Genomic DNA, 8,919 nt, shown 5'->3' with positions numbered 1-8,919 from the left:
TCTGACCATAACTCTATCCTCCTGATTCCTGCTTACAAGCAAAAAGTCAAACAGGAAGTACCAGTGACGCGCTCTATATGGAATTGGTCCAATGAAACGGATGCTAAGCTACCAGGACTGTTTCGCCAGCACGGACTGGAATATGTTCTGGGATAAATCCAATGACATTGACGAGTATACCACATCAATCATCAGCTTCATTAATAAGTGCATCGATGACGACGTCCCCACAGTGACCGTACATACATATCCCAACCAGAAGCCATGGATTACAGGCAACATCCGCATTGAGCTAAAGGCTAGAGCTGCCACTTTCAAGAAGCAGAACACTAATCTGGGCGGGACACAGAACTCCTGCTACGCCCTCCGACCAACTATCAAACAGGCAAAGCGTCAAAATACAGGATGACAATGATGCTCGTCGGATGTGGCGGGGCTTGCAAACTATTATGGATTACAAAGGAAAACCCATCCGTGAGCTCCCAGTGACACGAGTTTACCAGATGAGCTAAATGCATTCTATGCTCGCTTCGAGGCCTAAATGACTCCCACCCCGTAGCAATCACATCTGTAGCCATGAAATGCTTTGAAAGGCTGGCCATGGCTCACATCAACACCATCATCCCAGAAACCCTGGACCCTCTCCAATTCGCATACCGCCCCAACAGATCCACAAATGACACACTCTTTTGCACTATTCCTTTCCCACTGGACAAAAGGAACACCTACATGAGAATGCTGTTCATTAACTACAGCTCAGCGTTCAACACCATAGTCCCCTCCAAGATCATCACTTAGCTAAGGACTCTGGGACTGAACACCTTCTGCAACTGGATCCTGGACATCCTGATGGGTCGCCCCCAGGTGGTGAAGGTAGGCAACAACACATCCGCCACGCTGATCCTCAACACAGGTCCCCTCAGGGGCGCGTGTTTAGTCCCCTTCAGTACTCCCTGTTCACCCACGACTGCGTGGTCATGCACAACTTCAACACAATTATTAAGTTTGCAGATGACACGATGGGTGGTAGGCCTGATCACCAACTACGATGAGGCCGCCTATAGGGAGGAGGTCAGAGACACTGCCAGGACAACAACCTCTCCATCAACGTGGGCAATACAAAGGAGATGATCGTGAACTACAGGAAAAGGAGGGCCAAGCATGCCTCCATTCACATCAACGGGACTGTAGTTGAGCGGGTCGAGAGCTTCAAGTTCCTTGGTGTCCACATTACTAAAGACCTATCATGTACCAAACACACCAAGACCGTCGTGAAGAGGGCTTTACAAAGCCTAGTCCCCCTTAGGAGGCTGAAAATATTTGGCAAGGGACCTCAAATCCTCAAAAGGTTCTACTGCTGCACCATCGAGAGCATCCTGACTGGTAGCACACACAAAACTCACACACACGAATATTGACGACACACACACATACATTCACATTCCTTCACACTCTTCACATACGCTGCTGCTACTCTGTTTATTATCTATACATAGTCACTTTACCCCTACCTACATGTACATATTACCTCGACTAACCCGTACCCCTGCACAGTGACTCCGTACCGGTACCTCTTGTTTATAGCGTCGTTATTGTTATTTTGTTATTTTATTGTGTTACTATTTTTCCTTTCGTTTATTTAGCAATTTTTGGTTTGTTTGTTTGTTTGTTTAACTCTGCACTGTTGGTTAAGGGCTCGTAAGTAAGCATTTCACGATAATGTCTATACATGTTGTGTTCGGTGCATGTGACAAATAACATTTGATTTGAAATCATAATGTGGAATAAGGTAAAGATCAGTCTGTGTTCCAGTACACTCTTAGAAAATAGAGTTCCAAAAGGGTTCTTCGGCTGTCCCCATAGGAGAACCCTTTTTAGTTCCATGGAGAACCCTTTTGGGTCCCATTATAGAGCCTTCTGTGGAAAGGGTCTGACCTGGAACTAAAAAGATTCTTCAAAGGGTTCTCCTATGGACAGGGGAAGAACCCTTTCAGGTTCCAGAGAGCACTTTTTTTCCTAAGAATGTAATAACAAACACTTTTAATTAATTATTGAATTAATCATTAATAGGTAACATGTTTATACTTTTATCCAGTGTATAGTAATGTTATTAAGAGTAACATTTCTGTGAAGTGATACCTATGAAAACAATAGTGTTCCTGCAGCTGTGCTGCGACTCTGTATAAAAAGTGAATTCTAAAGAAACTAACTCTGCAATATCTCTGTTCTTCAGCACATCTCATTTCCATCAGATTGACAACTAGGTAAAGACATTCAGTGATCAGAAGTGAAGGAATTTCAACATGACCAAATAGAGTGCATCAGAGGTATGTATCCCTCAACAGAGGCTGTCATCATTCCATTGATGTTGTTTTCAGATCAGTCTCCAATTGAAAAAAGATAATACCAAGGAATTTAACACCAATACCATTGAATTTAGTCACACCAGACAATATTGTTTCTTTGATTGAAGAGGAAGAAATGCCTGCTTGTCATGTTGAACTGCCAGATGAGATCAGTGACTGGACTAAATAGCATGTGAAACAATGGGCTCTGGGAGAGCTTAAGATAGACCCTGAATGTCAAAATATCCTGTACATAAGAAAAACGTTAATGGTGCTTTTTTTAAATACAGCACCTATAGAAATATGGGATGTTTCATCAAGCAAACGTGATCATTCAAAAGAGAAATGAATGAGTTCAGGCTATGCAATCCATACTCTTTTCACCGACATCATGATGCCCACAGTTACAAATCTGACTTTGTCCTGAATGTAACAGAGTCCGATGCATTGAACTTTATAGAGCCCTACCCTGATTATAACGCACTCATCAACATAGATAAAGGAACAGAAGAGGAGAAAATTACAAAGTTTACTGATAAAGTTGTTCGTTTTGTGGCAGACTGTATGAACAGCCGCACAAATGGCACCATTAATTTTGGTGTGGGTGCCGGATTACCGCGGCATGGGCAAATTTTGGGAGTTTGAATCAGGGACAAAGATTGTTCACAAAATAATCTGCCTTGTGCCATTGGGGGAGATTTTGAGAAAGAACATATTGAAGCAGCCAAGAAATGTATCAAGACACCCAGGTTTGTAAAGGTTCTCAACCCCAATACGACATTATCAGAAAAATATGTAATTGAGGTTGACATTGTTCCTAACTACGGACACTGTGGAGAAAACATTCACCATGTCAATAACGTGGACAAAAGTATGAGAAAGGAAAAGGCCAATATGAAGAATAAGGACAATGATGCAGGGAAATGTTTTTACATTCGTAGCAGCAGGGATCTACTGCACCCCAATACCATGACAGATTATGACAGCTTTAAAAACATCCAGGCTATTAAAAATCTATCTATTCAAAGAAAAAAGGCAGAGGAGGAGTGCCTGTCTTCAGTCAAAAAAGGCATCCAGGGCTCCAGACTCAGCAATATGATAAGAGGTGAATCGTGTAAACACAGTTCACTTTCATAGCAGCCACGTTGTATACCTTCTCGCATCTATGCGCGCTCCTCCTCTCACCTTTTCCCTTTGCTTGTGGACTTCAATGCACAACACATCAGCTGTAGAAGACCAGGCGAGAACCTTTCCAAGCCAAACCATATCATAAACGCTACACACTGCCTACATCGGTGTCACCATATTAGCTAAAGTAATGTCATAGTCAACATAGCTAATATAACTAACGTGTTAGTAAACCCGCTACAATCATGCAGTAACGTTACAGTGTACAGTCAGTAAGCAGTTTAGCAGTTACATCAATGTGCCCCAGTTCCTATAAATGAGTAAAACCAAAATCTTACCTAGACTTGAAAGAGTTTCAGTGGTGTGTTGTATAGTCATACCCAGCTAGCTAACATAGCATCCCTCTATTTGAGCAGGGTGTTTGAGTCGACTAAACTAGCTATCAGTGTCTCTGTTACATCTTCAAGGCCTATATTCAGTCCGATCACACTTCATTGGTTATGCACATTAAAGGCAATGTTCCTGCGCTCATAGAGAGTATAACACATTCACGGTCATCGCTGCATATTTTGCTGCATATGTCGCCTCATTTGGAAATTACCTTTAAATGTCAAGCGAGCTATAATGCAGATCTACCGCTGATTGGATTAAATCCCGGCCTTGTATCTGCAGACAAACGGCTGCCTAAGATAAATACATTGTTTAGACACCTTCTGGGTTGAAGTTATGAGTCACAAAGTCAATATTCCTTATTTCCACCCAGGTTTGTTGGCTTCTTAAAATAAAATGATACTTTTTTCAGATTTTTTCAGCTAATGGCATAATCTATAGGTCTATATGTACATACTGTAGGTAGGAATGAGCTTTATATCTGAACAGAAGCTTTGGAAAGTTAGAAAGCAAACAAAGCAAGACATTCTAATAAATAAAGCCTTGATCAATTTTCAGTACGTCTGTGTTTTTGTTGTTTATCTACAATGTAACACATACAATATGCAAACAATATGTATATATGACTTATTATATGACTGTTTATTTTACATTTAAAACATTATTTTGCAAAGTGTTAGTATGACGTACTTCCATAAACATTTCTGTAATGACAATTATTGTTCATATGGGATGCAAAGCTTGAAAAACGGGTAACACTTTACTTGACACCTAGTGCCTTTGGGTTGCACCAACATGCATTAACTCTTCAACTGGGTTAAATCAAGGTGTATCTATTAATCTTGTTGCACCAAATTTTAAACCTAGTTTTAAATTAAACCTAGTTAAATTAAATCCTTCCTCTAATATAAGTTTAGTTTTCACTTTAAACCTAGATACATTTTAAGCCTGTTGCTCTATGAATTAAAAAATATAAACTTAGATTAAAGATTAATTCTAAACTGACACTTTAGGTGGTTTAACTGATAAAATGGTAGCATATCTACTGTGGAGAGACCAGAACGAGTTCCTCAGAGAATAATTAGAGACAGGTTGAATCCTGTTGAGTTTAACTCATTATTAGTAGGCTATTTACATGCCCATTTTGTACAACAATTGAATTGGGGTTTATGATATGCCCAGCCTTGGTACGAATGATAATGTTATGCAACATGCTGTAAGGGGCCTGATAACGGTAACATTGTAGTGAAGTAGCACTAACGTTCATTTTAACTTGCATTACAGGCATTGATATTTACCAGTTATTTATCCAAATCCAGTCAACTGATGTTCTGAAAGAGCTGCAAAATCTGGATCCCTACAAATCAGCCACGCTAGACAATCTGGACCCTTTCTTTCTAAAATGATCTGCCGAAATTGTTGCAACCCCTATTACTAGCCTGTTCAATCTCTCTTTCGTGTCGTCTGAGATTCCCAGATTGGAAAGCAGCTGCTGTCATCCCCCTCTTCAAAGGAGGGGATACTCTTGACCCAAACTGCTACAGACCTATATCTATCCTACCCTGCCTTTCTAAGGTCTTCGAAAGCCAAGTTAACAAACAGATTACCGACCATTTCGAATCCCACCGCACCTTCTCCGCTATGCAATCTGGTTTCAGAGCTGGTCATGGGTGCACCTCAGCCACGCTCAAGGTCCTAAACGATATCGGAACCGCCATCGATAAGAAACAATACTGTGCTGCTGTATTCATTGACCTGGCCAAGGCTTTCGACTCTGTCAATCACCACATCCTCATCGGCAGACTCAATAGCCTTGGTTTCTCAAATGATTTCCTCGCCTGGTTCACCAACTACTTCTCTGATAGAGTTCAATGTGTCAAATCGGATGGCCTGTTGTCCGGGCCTCTGGTAGTCTCTATGGGGGTGCCACAGGGTTCAATTCTTGAGCCAACTCTTTTCTCTGTATATATCAATGATGTCGCTCTTGCTGCTGGTGAGTCTCTGATCCACCTCTATGCAGACGACACCATTCTGTATACTTCTGGCCCTTCTTTGGACACTGTGTTAACAACCCTCCAGACGAGCTTCAATGCCATACAACTCTCCTTCCGTGGCCTCCAACTGCTCTTAAATACAAGTAAAACTAAATGCATGCTCTTCAACCGATCGCTGCCTGCACCTGCCCACCCGTCCAGCATCACTACTCTGGACGGTTCTGACTTAGAATATGTGGACAACTACAAATACCTAGGTGTCTGGTTAGACTATAAGCTCTCCTTCCAGACTCACATCAAACATCTCCAATCCAAAGTTAAATCTAGAATTGGCTTCCTATTTCGCAACAAAGCATCCTTCACTCATGCTGCCAAACATACCCTCGTAAACCTGACCATCCTACCGATCCTCGACTTCGGCGATGTCATTTACAAAATAGCCTCCAATACCCTACTCAATAAACTGGATGCAGTCTATCACAGTGCCATCCGTTTTGTCACCAAAGCCCCATATACTACCCACCACTGCGACCTGTACGCTCTCGTTGGCTGGCCCTCGCTTCATACTCGTCGCCAAACCCACTGGCTCCAGGTCATCTACAAGACCCTGCTAGGTAAAGTCCCCCCTTCCCTTATCTCAGCTCACTGGTCACCATAGCAGCACCCACCTGTAGCACGTGCTCCAGCAGGTATATCTCTCTGGTCACCCTCAAAGTGTCACGTCCTGACCATAGTAAGATATTATGTTCTATGGTAGAGTAGGTCAGGGCGTAACAGGGGGTGTTTTGTGTTTTTCTATGTTTTCTATTTCTATGTTTAAGTTCTAGGTTTCTATTTCTATGTTGTTGTTTTTGGGGATGATCTCCAATTAGAGGCAGCTGGTCCTCGTTGTCTCTAATTGGAGATCATATTTAAGTAGTTTTTTTTCCCACCTGTGTTTGTGGGCAGTTGCATTCTGTTTAGTCTCTGTACCTGACAGAACTGTGATCTGATCGTTTTCCTTTTTGTTATTTTGTCTTTAGTGTTTTTGAGTTAATAAATTTAATCATGAGCACTCAACACGCTGCGCTTTGGTCCTCTCTCTACGACAGCCGTTACAGAACTGCCCACCACAAAAGGACCAAGCAGCGTGGAAAGGAATGGACCTGGGAGGAAGTTCTGGACGGCAAGGGATCCCGGACATGGGAGGAGATCCAGGCTGGAAGGGATCGCCTCCCATGGGAACAGGTGGAGGCAGCGAGAGCAGAGCGGCGATGAGAGGAGGAACTAGCCCGGCAACAAGGCAAGCACAAGAGACAGCCCAAAAATGTTTTTTTGGGGGGGCACACGGGGAGATTGGCAGAGTCAGGTTGGAGACCTGAGCCAACTCCCCGTGCTTACTGAGGGGGCAAGTGATCGAGCAAGCACCATGTTATGCTGAGATACACACTGTGTCGCCAGTGAGCAGCTACCTGTCACAACGCCTCGCGCTTGTCGGGCTACGGTGGTTATCCAGCCAGGACGGGCTGTGCCAGCCATAATCTCCAGACCTCCGGTGCGCCTCCACAGCCCAGTACATCCTGTGCCTGCTCCTCGCACTCTCCCTCCAGTGCGCTTCCACAGCCCAGTACGTCCTGTGTCTCCTCTCCACACTCGCCCTGAGGTGCGTGTCATCAGTCTGGCGCCACCTATGCCAGTCCCACGCATCAGACCTCCAGTGCGCATCCCCAGTCCGGAGCCTCCAGCGAAGCTCCCCAGTCCGGAGCCTCCAGCGAAGCTCCCCAGTCCGGAGCCTCCAGCGACGCTCCCCAGTCCGGAGCCTCCAGCGACGCTCCCCAGTCCGGAGCCTCCAGCGAAACTAGAAACACTTATCTCCCTCACTTATCTCCCTCACTAGCTTTAAGCACCAGCTGTCAGAGCAGCTCACAGATCACTTCACCTGTACATAGCCCATCTATAATTTAGCCCAAACAACTACCCCTTCCCCTACTGTATTTATGTATTTATTTTGCTCCTTTGCACCCCATTATTTCTATTTCTACTTTGCACTTTCTTCCACTACAAATCTACCATTCCAGTGTTTTACTTGCTATATTGTATTTACTTTGCCACCATGGCCTTTTTTGCCTTTACCTCCCTTATCGCACCTCATTTGCTCGCATTGTATATAGACTTATTTTTCTACTGTATTATTGACTGTATGTTTGTTTTACTCCATGTGTAACTCTGTGTTGTATGTGTCGAACTGCTTTGCTTTATCTTGGCCAGGTCGCAATTGTAAATGAGAACTTGTTCTCAACTTGCCTACCTGGTTAAATAAAGGTGAAATAAATAAATATGCTAACTAAATATCGTCGAGTCAAGTTGTCCTTCGTCATCATAGGGGTTATGGATGGGTGCAAACTGCTGGGGAATCATCTCGCATATTTTCTGGGTCATACTGTAGGATCAATTCCCTTGGACGGAGGCCCCCCTCCGGCTCCGGTCTGAAATAGCCCCCGCCTCTCATCTGCAGCATCCTTTTTGGCTTTGGCTTTTAAGTTTTTTCCAGCACACTTTTATTCGATTTGGGTCCCTCTTCTCTTTAATCTGTGTCGATCCATTACATTTGTCGCATAAAATGGCCCAGGTGTCTTCCTTCTTTTTGACAGTGGTGTTGTCTGTCTTTTTATCCTCCAGTACGTTACTAAATTCCTCCTCAGCTCCGACAATTGTTTTTTTTCATAAGCGGAGAAATTTGAACTTCTTTGACGTGCCATGATCAGGTTGCTAGCGGACAAATAAAACATGTCTAAATAACTAAGTAATGCCAATAATACATAATATTGTATGTGAGCTATCTTAGTTTATAAACTAGCTAGCTACAGTAGCTAACATTAGCTAACAAATTAGTTTTCTGTCTAGTATAGTACTGGCAAATAACGGATTTGATTTCAAATCAGCCAACCCATGAGAACCTTTCACGATGGAGTTGCAGTAGTTCTAACATTAACTTTCATTGTTATTATTTTATCAAGGAACAGCAACTTTGTGGCCTCATTTGCCAAGTAGGCTAGCTACTTTGTTTCAACTCACGAAATACC

The sequence above is a fragment of the Salmo trutta genome, chromosome 23 (assembly GCF_901001165.1).
Source record: "Salmo trutta chromosome 23, fSalTru1.1, whole genome shotgun sequence".
Classification (NCBI taxonomy): Eukaryota; Metazoa; Chordata; class Actinopteri; order Salmoniformes; family Salmonidae; genus Salmo; species Salmo trutta.
The sequence above is the reverse complement of the archived record's forward strand: the minus strand, read 5'-3'. Positions refer to the sequence as shown.